Below are 17833 nucleotides of genomic sequence, written 5' to 3'. Positions count from 1 at the left end.
GGCTGTTGGGTGGATAAGGAAGAACATTTCAATGAAGTTTTGTGAACTACTCTTGCGTGCGCAGAGTTGTATGAGGCCATGCGTTTTCAAGGTGAAGTTCGTTTGTGTTTCTGTGGCAACGAAAACGCTGAAGTCGTTTCTTCAACTTCCTGAGAGTAGCGCAACACACTTCAGATTTGATCGTTGCAGCATGACGAAGGACATGAAACAGAATAACCCCTTTCAGAGTCCGCCTCGATAGCTGAGTGGTCAGCTTGGCGGATTTCCGTCCTACGGGCCAGAGTTCGATTCCCGACTAGGTCGAAGATTTTCTCCGCTCAGGGACTGGGCTAGCGGTTCTAGGCGCTCAGTCCGGAACCGCGCGACTGCTACGGTCGCAGGTTCGAATCCTGCCTCGGGCATGGATGTGTGTGATGTCCTTAGGTCAGTTAGGTTTAAGTAGTTCTAGGGGACTGATGACCACAGATGTTAAGTCCCATAGTGCTCAGAGCCATTTTTTTCAGGGACTGGGTGTTGTGTTGTCTTCATCATTTCATCCTCATCCGGCTCGCAGGTCGCCCAATGTGGCGTTGAAAGTAATAAGACCTGCACCAAGGCGGCCGGACCTGCCCCGCACAGGGCCTCCAGTCCTATGACGCCAAACGCTCATTTCTCACCCCTTCAGAGTCCCAGAAGACCGTCGCCATGACTTTACCGGCAGAGGGTGCTGCTTTGGACTCTCTTCAGAGGAGAGATGGTGTGATGCCACACCATGACTGACCGTTTTCTTTCCGGTTCGAAATGACGAACCAATGTTTCATCGCCTGTGACAACGTTTGACAAGAAACTGTCACAATCAGTCTCGTAACGCACCTTCATTGCTCTACGTCTTCTCTCAGGCGCCGAGAAACCCAGCGGACACACGCTTTTGAATACCACATCAGGTGGACGAGTGTGTCAGCACTACCAATAGAGACGTACAGTTGAGCAGCGAGGTGTTTAACAGTGATCCGTCGATCATCTGGGGAATGAGAGTGTCCGCACGTTCCACACTGCAGGAGTCACAGCTGTGTGCAGCCGGCTAGCACGGAGGAGATCGGATAGGTTTGCGCGATCTTGTTGCGATGATGACAGACCCCTCGGCCGACGACTCACCGTGCTTTTGTTCACTGTCAGGTTCCCTTAGACATTCTGCAGTCGCCTATCAATATCTGCGACGCTCTCGTTGTCCGCCACAAGAAACTCAACGACTGGTCTGTGTTTGAAATGCACCTTCGTTACAGACGTCATTTTGAAGGCTACGTAAAGCGCCACCATCGACCAGAACTTCATGAAAAAATAGGGGCTCTTCTTCTGTAGTGGTCAATCCAAGGATTGGTTTGCAACAGCTACAATGGCAGCTTGTCTCCATTCTATGCGTCTTTCAGCTTTTCTCTTCATTTCTTTATAGGTGTTATATCCCACATCTTTCACGATTTGATCCATGTACCTCAACCGTGGTCCTCCTCTTGGTCTTTTTCCCTCGACATATCCCTCTATGATTGTGTTCAGGAGTCCTTTATGTCTTAATAGATGGCCTGTAAATTGCACTCTTCTTTTAACAATGAAACTCCAGAAGCTTCTCTTCTCACCTGCTCTATCCCGAACCACTTAGTTTGTAACCTTGTCGATACATTTTATTTTGAGCATGCGTCTATAGCACCACATTTCAAAAGAATTTAGCTTCTGGTCTTCCTCTGTCCCGAGAGTCATTGTTTCACACCCATAGCATGCCACACTCCACACATATGATTTCAAAAATCTTTTCCTGATTTCAAGGCTGATGCTCTTAGATGTTAGATGTTAAGATGTTTTTCTTCTTGTTAAAACCAGCCTTTGCTTGAGCAATTCTACTTCTCACTTCTGCTTTGCTCCTTCCTTCCCTGGTAATATTACTGCCCAGATAAGTAAATTTATCTACTTGTTCAAGCAGTTCATTGCCTACATGAACTTGGACTTTCACTTGATCTTTTTTGTCGCATGCCATTACTTTTGTTTTTGCTTTATTAATTCTCATATTATTTTCTTGCCCCATAACTTTATCCATTCTATTCAGTAGGACTACAAGGGGCTGATGTGGGAATATTCCACAATGTCCCACAAAAAATTACACATTTCTTCGACCGAAACTGGCCGAGCAAAAAATGTGTTGCATTACTTATGGGCCAACGGCCTTGCCGCAATGGTAACACCGGTTCCCGTCAGATCGCTGAAGTTAAGCGCTGTCGGGCTGGGCTAGCAGTAGAATGGGTGACCATCCGGTCTGCCGAGCGCTGTTGGCAAGCGGCCTGCACTCAGCGCTTGTGAGGCAAACTGAGGAGCTACTTGATTGAGAGGTAGCGGCTCCGGTCTCGGAAACTGACATACGGCCGGGAGAGAGGTGTGCTGACTACATGCCCCTCCATATCCGCATCCAGTGACGCCTGTGGGCTGAGGATGACATGGCAGCCGGTCGGTACCTTTGGGTCTTCATGGCCTGTGCGGGAGGAGTTAATTACTTATGGAAGGCACCCGTATTTTTTCTCACGTTACAGCAGTGGAAGAAATTTTCGTCAACAGTGTTTCATGCATACAATCGCTAATTCCAAAGAGAAGTAAGAATGAATAGGGTTTAACTTCCCTCGATGACAAAGCCAGAAAGTGGAAGTGATGAGCCGGCCGAGCGGTTCTAGGCGCTTCGCAGATTCGAATCCTGCCTCGGGCATGGATGTGTGTGATGTCCTTAGGTTAGTTAGGTTTAAGTAGTTCTAAGTTCTAGGGGACTGATGACCTCAGATGTTAAGTCCCATAGTGCTCAGAACCATTCGAACCATTTTTTTTTGGAAGTGATGAGGAAGGATATACACCGTATCCTTCCCTACAGAAATATCCCGACGTTTGATTTAATGAGGCTGAGGGAAGCTACTAATGATACCACACGGTATTCTAGTGTCCTACATCGAATTAAGAACCGTTCCACACTGCCTCATGGGGTCAAAGTTATAAAAGTTGTGACAATGGATACATCCGTGACACATCTACAGGAAATTCGGTGCGACCCTTGGTGCTGTCCGAGACGAGTAAGCTATATTCAAGTTCCGGGTTTCATCTTTTCCGTTCTTTCTCATCATTAACAGCTACACAATGGCAAACGTTACACGCACTCATCTTTGTCTTGCATGCTAAATAGTTATTCACACTTCCTAAATATAGGTTCCAACGTAACGATCAGCGTTCCACCCCGGACGATGTGATGGCCACTATGGAGATGCCTTAGTCCTGTGGATGTTCTTCTAACCGATATCAGACATATCACACCGCATCGATTCACTTCAGTGACCATTTTTTGTCAAACGTCGCTACAGGCGATGAAACATACGTCAATCATTAAGAATCGGAATGGAAACAGCCAGTCACAGAGTGGCACCACATCATCTCTCCTCCGGAGAATAAGCTTAAAGCCACACCCTCACCCGGTAAAGCCACAGCGACGATCTTCTGGTACTCTGAAGGGGTTATTGGTTCAAATAGCTCTGAGCACTATGGGACTTAACTTCTAAGGTCATCAGTCCCCTAGAACGTAGAACTACTTAAACCTAACTAACCTAAGGACATCACACACATCCATGCCCGAGGCAGGATTCAAACCTGCGACCGTAGCGGTCGCGCGGTTCCAGACTGTAGCGCCTAGAACCGCTCGGCCATCCCGGCCGGCGAAGGGATTAATCTGTTTGAGGTTCTCCTCATGGTGCAACGATCAACTCTGAAGTGTATTGCGCTACCCCCATGAAGTTTAAGAAACGACTTACGCGTGTTCGTCGCCACAGGAATGAAAACGAACTTCTTCTCCTTCATCATGAAAACGCAGCTAAGGAAGCCAACGCAAAGCCTCATACAAGTCTGCGCACCCAGGAGGAAATCACAGAACTTAATCCGACTGTTCTTCCTCATGCACACAACAGCCCAGGTCTCGCACCTTCCGAATTCCATCTCTTTGGGCCAATGAAGGATGCACCCCGCTGGAAGCAGTTCGTGGATAATGGGGAGGTTATTGATGCAGCAAGATGTTGGCTCCGGCGTCGACTAGCAGAGTCATACCGTGCTGGCATACAGACGCCCCCCCCCCCCCCCCCCCACAATATGGGGGCACTAGTAGCGTAGCTTCTAGGAAAGTCCCTCGTATAAAAAACAGTTGACTTTTTCCAGCACAGTGTTAGCACACAGTAGATGTAAATATACAGATACTGTCTTAGTTAACTTCTGAAAGACATTCGGGGCTTTTTTGCCAATAGCTGGTCACGAGTGGATTTCGAGAACGGGCCACGGACATTTGCTACGTATTCTGGAAACCCCGCAGGCTCCGCCTGTGCGTTAGTGGAGATACAGCTTCCAGGCCGATACCCCCAGTTCTCGGAACAATTCACTCACATAATTTGGTTGTTCGCACACCTTCAAAGATGAAATCATGATCAGAGTCAACATTTACTGCGACTGTCTTGCTGGTTCCTCCAATGAAACCACGGCGACGCCCTTACCTGACTCCTTGTCGGCGTAAATCCTACTGACAATTCCTTCCTAATTTTTCCGACAATCCTTCAACAGTGTACTTTCGACCTGTTGTGCTCGCTCTCACCTGTTCCACAAAGCAGACAATCGGAATCACGCAATAAGGGAAATCTTCGCTTATAAGTGGAGGACAAACTTCGATACCGCCAATGGTACTGGAGGCTTTTCGCCAATAATCCTCCAGCAGAAACGCCTCGTCCCCCCTTTTAGCGGCTGAAGCGCTCACGCAACAGGTTTCTCGGAGCTGTCCTTGAGGACGCTCTGCTTAGCTGCTACTTGCAGACTACGTTTCTCAGAGAACTCCGTGCTTCTGCTGTCAAGGAGGATACTGCTACACCGTTACGCACCTTGGTGACTAACGTTTCCCTCTAATTTCAGCAGCGCGTGCTGTCCGGAACTTTCCACAACGGTCATAATGGCGATCGTCTGCCCACGCACAATACATTCACCTAGCGCTAGCGCGCAGTCAGTTCACAGCCTTGACCTGACGGCGAAAACCTACAGTTGCCTGTGAAAATAAGCTACCGTACAACTTCTTACCCAACTCATATATTCAAAACGTGTGACATATCAACTCAGTAGGAAACAGGAAAATTTTGTGTGAATTGTGAAGCGTGAGTAACACGTGCGAAACGTCAAGCTCACACACTGTGCGTAAATTCGTCCACGATTTGAAAATGGCCTATAGTTCTCTACCCACTTCTGAGGCCAGCTAGTTCCTTGCCCTGATAAAATCCAACATTTTCCCATGTCGCTGGTTCCAATCCAATGTTGAAGGAAAACTGGTTCATATCCGAGGAACCACTACAAAAACAGGTGGCTCGACAGAAATTTAAAGGTAAGTAATATGATACGAGAGAGGGGCAAAACCTGTGAGGCTCTGTGCGGTTAACAGAAGAAATACTTCGGTTGATCGACGAAAGAAGGAAGTTCAAAAATGTTCAGGGAAATTCAGGAATTCAGAAATACAAGTCACTTAGGAACGAAATAAACAGGAAGTTAACGGAAGAGAGGGCGAAATGGCTGCATGAAAAATGTGAGGGAATCGAAAAAGAAATGATTGGCGGGCGGAAGGACTGACTCAGCATACAGAAAAGTTAAAACAACCGCCTGTGAAATAAAAAGCAAGGGTGGTACCATTGACAGTGCATTGGTAATTCCTCTTAAATGCAGAGCAGACAGCAGGTAGGTGGAAAAAGTACATTAAAGACCTCTAAGACGGGGAAGACTTGTTTGATGACGTGTTGGAAGAAAAAACAGGAGTCGACAGGGAAGAGACAGGGGATCCAGGATTAGAATAAGAATTTGGACGACATAGGCAGAAGGAGTATATAACATTCTATAGGGATCTTTAAAGTCATCGGGCTAGTGGAAACAAAACGACTATCTACGTTTCTGGCAATACATCAACACACTTTCGTAAAAACATCACCCACACAATTCCGAAGATTGCGAGAACTGACAATTGCGAGAATTAACACACAGTCAGCTTAACAGCTCATGCATCCAAGTTGCTGACAAGAATAATACATAGAAGGATGGGAAAGAAAATTGGTGATCTGTGAGATGACGATCAACTTGGCTTTGGGAAAGGTAAAGGCACCAGAGAGGCAGTTCTGACGTTGGGTTGACAGAGAGGCAGTTTTCACGTTGAGTTGATAATGGAACCAACACTAAAGGAAACTCCAGCCACGTTCATAGAAATTTGTTGACCTGGAAAAAGCGTTCGACAATGTCAAATGGTGCAGGATGTTCGAAATTCTGAGAAAAATAGAGCTAAGCTACAGCGAAAGACGGGTAATATACAGGGTGATTCAAAAAGAATACCACAACTTTAAAAATGTGTATTTAATGAAAGAAACATAATATAACCTTCTGTTATACATCATTACAAAGAGTATTTAAAAAGGTTTTTTTTCACTCAAAAACAAATTCAGAGATGTTCAATATGGCCCCCTCCAGACACACGAGCAATATCAACCCGATACTCCAACTCGTTCCACACTCTCTGTAGCATATCAGGCGTAACAGTTTGGATAGCTGCTGTTATTTCTCGTTTCAAATCATCAATGGTGGCTGGGAGAGGTGGCCGAAACACCATATCCTTAACATACCCCCATAAGAAAAAATCGCAGGGGGGTAAGATCAGGGCTTCTTGGAGGCCAGTGATGAAGTGCTCTGTCACGGGCTGCCTGGCGGCCGATCCATCGCCTCGATAAGGTTTCATAACTAACCTTTTTCGTAGGACTCTCCATACAGTTGATTGTGGAATTTGCAGCTCTCTGCTAGCTCTGCGAGTCGATTTTCCTGGGCTGCGAACAAATGCTTGCTGGATGCGTGCTACATTTTCATCACTCGTTCTCGGCCGTCCAGAACTATTCCCTTTGCACAAACACCCATTCTCTGTAAACTGTTTATACCAACGTTTAATACACCACCTATCAGGAGGTTTAACACCATACTTCGTTCGAAATGCACGCTGAACAACTGTCGTCGATTCACTTCTGCCGTACTCAATAACACAAAAAGCTTTCTGTTGAGCGGTCGCCATCTTAGCATCAACTGACGCTGACGCCTAGTCAACAGCGCCTCAAGCGAACAAATGTACAACTAAATGAAACCTTATAGCTCCCTTAATTCGCCGACAGATAGTGCTTAGCTCTGCCTTTTGTCGTTGCAGAGTTTTAAATTCCTAAAGTTGTGGTATTCTTTTTGAATCACCCTGTACTACCTATGCGAGAAACAAGAGGGAACAGTTAGAATGTAAGTCCACGAAGGAAGTGCTCCGATTAAGAAGAGTGTAAGACAGAGATGTAGCCTTTCGTCTTTGTTGTCCAATCTATATCTTGAAGAAACAATGACGGAAATAAAAGAAAGGTTCAAAAGTGAGATTAAAATTCAAGGTCGAAAGATATCAATGATAAGATTCTCTGATGACGTTGGTATCGTCAGTGAAAGTGAAGAAGAATTAGAGGATGTGTTGGATGGAATGAGCAGTCTAACGAGTGCAGAATAAACCGACGACTGGCGAAAGTAATAAGAAGTATTAGAAATGAGAACAGCGAGAAACTTAACATTAGAATCGTGGATCACGAAGTAGACGAAGTTAAGGAATTGGCATCCTGCCTCGGGCATGGATGTGTGTGATGTCCTTAGGTTAGTTAGGTTTAAGTAGTTCTAAGTTATAGGGGACTGATGACCTCAGCAGTTAAGTCCCATAGTGCTCAGAGCCATTTTTTTCTGCTGCCTTGGAAGCTAAATAACTCATGATGGACGGAACAAGGAGGACATTAAATGGCACACTGTCGCTGGCAAAAAGTGCATTCCACGCTAATAGTAGTCTACTGGTATCTGACACATGCTGTAATATGAGGAAGAAAGTTCTGAGAATGTACGTTTGGAGCACATTTCGTGGACTGTGGGATAGCTGGAACTAAAGAGAATCGAAGCCTTTGAAATGAGTTCTACAGACGAATGTTGGAAATTAGTTGGACTGATAAGGTAAGGAATGAGGGGGTTCTCTAAGGAATGACGGGGTTCTCTGCAGAATCGACGAGGAAAGGAATATATGGTGATCACTGATAAGAGAAAGGAACAGGATGACAGGATATCTATTAAGACAATTAGGGAATAGCCGCAATGGTACTAGAGGAAGCTGCATAGGATAACAACTGTAGAGGAAGACAGAGATTGGCATACATCCAGCAAATAACTGAAGACGTAGGGTGCAACTGCTACTGTGAGATGAAGATATTGGTCCTGGAGCCGCATCAAAACAGTCAGAAGACTGATAACTCAACTAAATAAGTAAATAAAAATTATCAACATGCGGCTATCTTTGGAAGTCGCCACCTTGGATACAGCTTGTAATTTTCAAATGGTATGTAGATCACGTGACAACGCAAACGGAATTAGACCTGCACGAAACAAATAATGCTGTTGTCATTTGAGCATAACTTCATTCATTCTCGAGTTACGTCGTATTTTGTACAGAACAAGGCAAACAGGAGGCTATACGTTCTCAAGGTCTGGGGAGTCCCAGCGGATGTCGAATAAGCTGGGGCAATACAACCTCCGCGATCACTCGCTTAGTAGCTCTGCCAGCAAATGCTACTCCCACGTCCACAAAGGTGAAAACCGCGTAGCCCGTGGGCAACGCACTCTCTCAGTAGGAGTGTAGCAGAGGGGAGAGGGTGAAGGGCGAATTTCCGGCGCCCCGGCGACAGCTGGGACCATCGGCAGAAAACAGGCAGGTCAGCTGAGGTCAACGTGGCAGCCCACCGCCTGACTATCCTATCAACCGGTTGGTATCCTGTTATGGGAGGAAACTGAATACATTCACAATCTTCACAAAACAAAGTAGAACGGATCTCAGACGAAACAACCAATGCATGGCTAGTACAAACGATAAGGGATCTCAGACAGGATAAAAATAGGAACTTGGATTTACAAGGACTGGGAAGAAAAGAACAACAACTGAAGAACGAGTTAAACGCCAGAACTCTCACTACAGCAGTAACGATTGAAACGAAAAAGAAAGTAAAAGGGGCAAATGATTTGGTTGATTGTGTAACGATTTAAAGTGGAGTGAGTCCAGCAACTACTCTGTGTGTGTGTGTGTGTGTGTGTGTGTGTGTGTAGCTTACGGGCGCTCAACAGCGACCTTGCCAGCGCCCTTCGACGTATTAAAAGAAACGAATGTGAATAAAGCAGCGAAAACGTTAACACGCACTAAGACAACGAAGAAATAATAGAATATGTCATAAGGGGGTTAAAACACGAGTGAAACGACAGAGGAACTAGAAGAGAAGCACAGGGAAATGTGACCGGCTGACCACCTGAACAAAACATGGGTGAGTCGGTTACCCTGTGAATACATCAAAACCATTGCCACCAGCAACTAGAGGGAAGTGTGCAGTAGCAATATTCATTGACAAAAAATGAAAGAACAAGACTGACATCCATACCTCCAGGAATAAAAGAATAGTGTCAGTAAGGCTAAAGAGAGGCTATTTCACTATAACAGGTGTATATTCCCCTGAAGAAGGAAGGAGAAAAGAAACAGAAGTGTTCTGCGAACACCTTCAGAAGCAAGTAGACCAAAACAAGAAAACCTTTTAGACAGGGCAACCATAGCTGTGACTAATCAACTTGGAGAGTAAGAAGCCGTTTCAGTATATTTAATCTTTTTATTACCACATCGCAACAGGTTTCGTGGCACTGAAAATCATATTCTTGAGTGACGTGTAACTAAATCATATAAGAGATAAGTGGCCGGGGACTTGGAACCCAACGTTCGCTGTCACACCAAACTAATAAACACTAAATGGCAGTAAATCATCGAAACGAAATCAGTCGGTCGTAAGAACCGAAGTCCAAAATGGTCGAGGAGCCACAACTCCATTCTATGCACATTACCGGATACGCTTCGACTGGAATTGTTACTTCGCCGACCGTTTTAGACTTGGGTTGTGTCCCTATGTCCGGCTGATTTGGTTTCATTGACTTGCGCCAATTCGCGGTTTGTTACTTTGGTCTGACAGCGAATTGTGGGTTCCATGTTCCGGGCTACTTATTTAGTGGTAAGATGGCCCAGTGGATAACCCGTCAAAAACTGAACACAAATAAAGCATGAAAACAGAAAATGGAAATGGCGTGTGACGAGGGCCTCCCGTCGGGTAGACCGTTCGCCAGTTGCAAGTCTTTCGATTTGACGCCACTTCGGCGACTTGCGCGTCGATGGGGATGAAATGATGATGATTAGGACAACACAACACCCAGTCGCTGAGCGGAGAAAATCTCCGACCCAGCCGGGAATCGAACCCGGGCCCTTTGGATTGACAGTCTGTCGCGCTGACCACGCAGCTACCGGGGGCGGACGGCGCGCTGTGCTGACAGTGTCAGACTGCGAAGTGAAAACAGGAAGAAGGCGTACTGAAATGTCAAAAAAAAAAGAAGCAAAATAGAAACAGTGAACCTTCCTAGCTTAAGATGTGCAACATCGAGCAAGTTGAAAGAATCATGGCGTCGTGGTTGTGTGGTCACGGTTTTGGACCAATAAGCGGGAGTTCCGTGTTCAAATCCCCATCGTGCCCATTTTTTCGCAAAATTATGAACTTTCCATCCGGTCGTTGACGTATCTGTTCTCCTTCTGTGGTCTTAGCAATTCTTATCCTGTACACTGGCTATAAAATACGAGTCATGGGGTCATTCATTTCTGTGTCCGGTCAGCATTTGCAGAAAGTAGCACTCCGATGGCCTTGTTGTTTCCCTCGATTAGGTCCTGTGTTGTGCAGGGTTGTTCCATTTGAGGACAAATTAGCAGATGGGCCGGGTCTTGTGTTGTTCCACACTCACAGGATGTATCTCCATCAGCTGGAAGAATGCCCCATTTTCGCATGTTGGTCTTACAATGACGAACGCCCACCCTAAGACGATTGAGCGATCTCCAAATAGGGTAGGGCAAGTCATTTTCTGGGGATAGCTCTTCCTTTACAGGGATATCAGGTGGTAGCTTGCTCTTCCACCTGGTGATGCTGTTAGACTCTGGTGTTCCCTCTAGTGGTTGAGTCCTGGTGATGAAACTCATGTGTTAAGAATATATTACCGTCGCAAGTAAATGTGATGAACAGTAAGAGCACGCGAGATGCCGCACAGACCTCTCACAGAAACGAAAACATGCAAACGGATATGAACTATGTTACAAAAAAAGAATTCAAGAGTCAAAACTTCCAAAACGGAAGGCAAGAGTCAAATAACACGTGGTACTTGTGTAGAACAAATAGGAAGAACGTACGTCTGGTATCCCTTCCTTATGTCTCACTGTTGCAAACGGACGTTACACCACGACACAGACACAAATCTGAATACGGCGAACAGACATGTCAATGACCGGACGGACAATTAATAATTTTGTGAAAAAAAAAAGAATTTTGGGACACGAGGGAGATTTGAACATGGATCTCCCCCCCTTCGCAGCCCAACACCCTGACCACATAAGCACGACGCCGGGTCTAACCTAATTCGCTCGATGTTGCAGATCTTGAGCTTGGACCGTTCATTGTTTCGATTTTTATTCTATATTCCGACATAATTGTCGTAAAGGAGTGTGACTTAATGTAAGTTAAATGTTTATTTGACACTACAATAGTGTAGCCACAGTCACAATACATAAAAATTTTCTTTCGATTTTTCTACGTTGTCCACAGCTGAGTACGCCTTCTTTCAGTTTTCATGCTTGATCAGTGTTCAGGTTTTTGACGCGCTATCCAATGGTTCATCTTACCCCTAAATCTGAGGTGGTGAGATCGGGAGTTTCCCCTTGTTAGCTCTTCTGCGTTCCGGTTAGCAACATGTCAAATGAAGGTGTGATTTTCAGTGCCACGAAACCGGTGGTGATCTGATAGTAAAAAGATCAAATGCAGCTGAAGCGGTGTCTTAATCCAAAGACAAAACACGAAAGATTATGTTATTATAAGCGGAGACCGTAATGCACATGTAGGGAATTTTCCGATATCTGAAACAATAGGGTTTTTTGAAAAGAAGTTAATACATAACAATGGACACGGCTTACGTCGCCTTGTAACTTATAAAGAAATAAATACCACCAACAGTTTCTTCAGAAGAAGGATACTCGTAAATTCACATGAAGTGCAAGGAGGTACAGATCGATTATTGGCTACGTCACAGTGAACAGTAACTCGGAGAACTAGTACAAGATGCAAGGATACACAGAGTTAGCGACACAGAGTCAGATTTTTTTTCGGTGATTACCAAGGTGAACATGATTTCTAGATGGAAGAAACAATTACCAGAAGCAACTCGAAGTTTTAAAAATCTACTATCTGCAACAAGACAGTGTAAGAAGTCTATTTCAACAGCGACTAGCGCATTATTTACAAAATAACTTTACAGATAATAATACAGAATAGGTAAACATAAAAGCACGTGTGATCCAAACAGTGGCGGAGGCAACAGAGAAGACAAAAAATTAGGGGAAGAAAGGGAGTCAAAATATGGAATGAAGACAAAGAAAATGTAACTAAAGAGAAACAATACGCTTACATTCGTTACGGTCGCAGGTTCGAATCCTGCCTCGGGCATGGATGTGTGTGATGTCCTTAGGTTAGTTAGGTTTAAGTAGTTCTAAGTTCTAGGGGACTGATGACCTCAGAAATTAAGTCCCATAGTGCTCAGAGCCATTTCAACCATTTTGAACGCTTACATTACAAATGTACAGCACAACACAGAACAAACAAAAGTGCAGTAGAAAGAAAAACGTAATACGCTGACGAAATAGTGAGAAAGACCAATCAAGAATCCTTGGATAGAATGACATCAAATACTGAAAATGGTCCGTAAGGTCAACAAGAGATGGCTTACAAAACCTGAAATAACAAACAGGAAAAAGATTCTGCACGATTACAAAGAAGCTTGGATAAAACACTATCAAGAATTATGGGTAGAACACAATGATAAAATTGAACTAACTAAAATAGACTAGGACAAAGAAAATGATGATGAAATACATTACATTGGAGGAGAAATAAGGAGGATTACAGCAGATGAAGAATAGAAAAGCAGCAAGACCCGATAACTTGATGTAGAAGTTATCAAATGTGGAGGATTGATATTAGAACTCAGGCTGAGGCATTTGTTAAATGAATGTTGGAAATTGAAGATGGTAACCGACTCTTGGAGAGTGGCGGAAGTAATATCATCCTATAAAAAAGGAGCTAGAAATGCTCATGGAAATTACAGTGGAAAAGGTCTGCTGAAGACTGTCTATAAATTATATGCATTAATAATTCACAAACGTTTGAAAACAATAGCTCACGCCATCTTACTGGAGGCACTAAATCGGTTTAGAAAAGGACTATGATGCAGCAACAGTACTGCAGAGCGGTAGATGACCGACAAGAGACGAGAACATAATCTGGAGACTCATATTGCATTTTTAGTTTACGAAAAAGCTTCGATATACTCAGTAGATATATGCTGTGGAATAAAATGGAAATCTGAGGATACCCTAAATATTTAACTCAAGTGATAAAAAGTTTGTATTTAAATACTTAAATCTTACGTAACATAGGCAAAGAGAGAACAGGGCCAATATCAGGTAATAGAGGAGTACGACAAGTGTATAGTTTCTCACCCAATTTATTTAATGACAACGTTTATAAACAAGAAGTTAACCCAGCTATAACATAAATTCCTAGAAACAAGTGCAATTGCTGTACCCTTTGCTGATGACCAAATCGTTTTACAAAAGACGAAGGATGATTTATAATTTGCTCTACATCACCACATAGGCAAACGCTATAACTTGAAAATATCAGAAAATAAAAGAGGAAGTTATGGCTTTTAAAGGAAAATACCCAGTACATTTTAAAATAGTGCTAAATGGAATATGAGTTGAACAGGGGCTTCACTTTCAGTTATTAAATTGTGAACTAAATTATAAATATGATAATACCTCCAATAAGTTAAACAAGTTTCAAATGACATGTGTCACTATACACAAAACTCTTGCTAATAAAATCACAAAGTAATGGTAACACCTACGCTCAAATATGTGAGTGAGATCTGGACGATACCTACGAAAGACCAAAGAAGGATACAGTCTGCAGAAATGAAATTTTTACGTAAAATGATGTACTTTGAGAGATCAAATAAAGAATTCTGAAATAGGGAAATAATTAAATATATTTTAAGTGAATGAAAGAACAGAATACGGCATAACAAAGCGGAAGAATGTGGCGGAATGAACAGCCAGACTGCAGACCTGAAGGAAAGAGAGATAAAGGAAGACCAAGGAAAAGTTGCCTTTTATGAAGACTGAAAAGGTTAGTAAGCCTACTTCTTGAAGTGAAAAAGAAGAAGGCAAATCCTGTTGATAACCCATAAAGATTACGATAGACTCGACGTGTTGTTCGACACGCTGTAAGGTGGTTGTTATTCGCTTCATCCACTCCTCGTGAACTAGAACCAACACATGTACGGGAGTGCGATTACAAGCTCCTGACCTGTGAAAATTTTCTTGCCGTCACCGGCTACACATTTGCCTTCAATAATTGTCCCCAGAAGTAGAAATCTAATGGATTCAAATCCGGGAAACGTGACGCATCGAAAGTGATGTTTTGGTGCGAAACACGCAGTTGTCGCATTGTTGAGCTTTCTTCATTCAGGATTCACCAAGAGCTGTCAGTTATCTGCAGTTATTAGACGAATATCTGCTGCTGTTGTTGCTGTCTGAAGCACGAACATTTTCATCTACTTTCGGCATGATGGTATCTCACCTGATTACGGGCTAGCTGTCCGATTATACCTGGATATCGAGTTTCCCCGCAGATGGATGGGTTGTGGAATGGCCGCCACGTACCCCGGATTTCGACGGCGTTTATTGTCACCTACGTACACCACATGAGTTTAACATGGAAGCTGTCATTTGAGCAGTCTGTTGTCTTGCCCGTAGTCGATTGCTTTTACTTCTATTTCCGACGGGTCATTAATACCAGTTACAGCTAATGCCAATTACGACTAATAATATCAATTACGACTAATAGCCAATTACGACTAATCGCACATGAACTCTCATTTAACGCCTGCATCAATCACAACTGCTATTGTTGATGATTTATGAAAATTAATGCCATGAGACTATTTCACAAGTTCTGTCGATAAAGCAAATCTTCATTATCTGTTGTTTGTTGTCTACCTCATATTGTTATTCGCTCAATGCCCGTGTGTTCCATCTTTGAGAACGCTTCCAACGTAGTGATGGTACAGAAAGACAAGAAGACAGTGATGAAGTTAACGAGGGTACCACACTAACTTCATTACCAACAATATTAGGCTCCAGCAATAGTAAAAGTAACTCTTTTGCAAGACGGAATCCAGTAAAACAGTACAGAGCAACAGCAGCTACCATTCCCGTATACAGCCGAAGACTATTGATCGCAGCCTCGTGTTATGGACCCCTACAAAGCAAATACGGCGTGCATTACTCTGATTGCTCCAACATGCCGTGGCATATATATTTGCTTAGTACAGTCTCACTTTCGGAATAGTGTAGGTGTATTTCTGCGTCATGACTACCTGACACTAGAATATATCGTTTCAACAAAATGGGCACGTGGTTGTCAACACCTCAACTGGGAGCTAATGTACACTATTTCATCAAAAGTACCTGGAGACCCCTACGAAATGCGGAATTCAGCAATAGATGTCACAAGAGGCGTCCCCGTCATTATACAAGGAATTATTACTCATACTGTGTTCTCAACAGAGAAGCAGGGGTAGAAGAGTGGCTCTGTCCACAGACCTACATGACTTTGTACAAGGACTGGTCATTGCACGTCACCTGAGTAACAAATTGACCAGGAACATTCCAACCCTTCTAAAGCCTACCCAAGTCGGCAGTTCGTATTGTGATCGTGTCGTGGAGTGTGTCGTGGAGACGGTAAGGAACCAGCGCGCTTAAGCCAAGATCAGGTAGACGTCATTTATTGACGGACAGGGATCGTAGAGCACTGCAGACGGTGGTTTCAAAAATCGCATTAAGGGGACCTCACCCTGCCTATCTAACCCATGTTAATTTAGGCAAGTATTTGACCCATTTCTGACAAAAAAACTATTTGATGCAGGACCTTAATATTTTTACTGTATGTTACATGATGCTAATAAAGTCAACTGTACTAAAATCTACTTTATCCATTTTATAGTTTTAAAAAAATACTTTTTTAAATTTATTAACAAAAAATATTAAGCTTCTTCTGCAGAAATTTTTTTATGAACTTCGTAATGGGGGAATATTAATGAATGTAGTACCAGAGCTGGATTTCTATGTTATGCAGAGGCTCTGAAAATTTCATTAATTTATCTATGATAGTTTCTGATATAATGGGGCATATGTACTGAAAATTTTAGTTTGTGGGAAATTTAAAGAAAAAACTTTTGACAGCTGTTACTTACAGTTAATTACAACTGTCCTGCTGCATATGATGGCCCTTCTTTGGCCTCTAGCAGGTCTTCCAGCTTCTTTTTTACCTTCCTGGATGTTTGTCTTGCTTTCTTGGCCATATTAGATACAGACCTGTCTGCATCAGCTATCCTCATTTTATCGCAATGTTGCAACCCAGTGATCATATTTTCACCAGGATTAATTCCCAGCTTTTTCAGTACCCAACACTTTCCAGTATTACCACAACTGAATGTAATAACAGCATCATGAACTCCTAGTTTCATTGTATGCGTGCCTACAAATACAGCTTTAGGAAGGCCGTTCCAGATTATGCTGTTGAAACATTCATTTGGGTTCTGTGTCTGCCCATGCAGACATTTCCTTACAAGGTAGGGATGAGCCAAGTCTCTGAAAATAGGTTTAATTGCTGTAATAATAGCAGCAGGAGGAGAATGCTGGTGAGTATAAGATTCTCCAGTTGCCCGAGCCCTATTGTATTTGCACCACGAATTTTCTCCTGATGGACACAATCCATGACATGGCTTATCATCAGTAGAGGAGTTATGGAAGAATATGGCCCAAACATCTCTCTGCATTGCCTCCAAATTTTCTTTATTTCTCGTAATTGCCTGCCCATAGTATACCTGCAACTTTTCTATTTCAGTTTTAGTTAACCGACATTGTCCAGTCAACAAATTTCCATCTTCTAATTTTTTTTCCTCTGATATCAACAGTTAGTTTTCTCGGCCTTGTTCGCAAACGTTTTTGAACATGGTATACACATTCTATTTTGCTAACAATGGCATCTCCATATGGCTTAGAGTTGACAGTGGGTGGGCTGACAGTGGGTGACAGAAAAGTGGGCGTGGCTCATAAACACACGTGGTAGGAAAATGCTCTCTAAATGGTCGAAAAAAAATTTTTACGGCAAAATTCTTATCAGAGTACTTAAATAAAACCTTAATCCATCGAAATATGATGAAAACCAAAAATCGATTTTTTTCGACCTGAACAACGGTGTGGTCCTCCTAATTCAGCGAAAGGAATCATGCCCGAGTTCCAAAGTGCAGTCCAGCTAGCAGGATTACTGTGGGTAGGGAGTGGGTACAATGGTCAATAGTTCCTCATCAACCACGCATTTCTGTAGTCGATACTAAGCGATGTTTGAGGTAGCATAAAGTGTGACGCCACTGAACAGCTGCTGATTGGAAACAAGCGATTTGGATCATGCTATACTCTGTCGCAATCCGATGGAACGGTTTTGAATCCTCGAACGCCTGTAGAACGTTACCTGCGATCATGTGTCGT

The 17833-nt window shown here is 43.4% G+C and overlaps 1 protein-coding gene and 1 pseudogene across 1 annotated transcript in view; one reads left to right on the top strand and one right to left on the bottom strand.

Moving 5' to 3' along the window:
* The window catches only part of LOC126259207 (protein cycle), a 981945-nt gene that overhangs the window by 391350 nt on the left and 572762 nt on the right, over window positions 1-17833 (bottom strand). The gene's annotated exons all lie outside the window — the stretch shown is intronic.
* Window positions 2183-2300, top strand: LOC126261196 (5S ribosomal RNA; annotated as a pseudogene).

The sequence above is a fragment of the Schistocerca nitens genome, chromosome 5 (assembly GCF_023898315.1).
Source record: "Schistocerca nitens isolate TAMUIC-IGC-003100 chromosome 5, iqSchNite1.1, whole genome shotgun sequence".
NCBI classification, from domain to species: domain Eukaryota; kingdom Metazoa; phylum Arthropoda; class Insecta; order Orthoptera; family Acrididae; genus Schistocerca; species Schistocerca nitens.
This window is presented reverse-complemented; position numbering and strand designations above follow the sequence as displayed.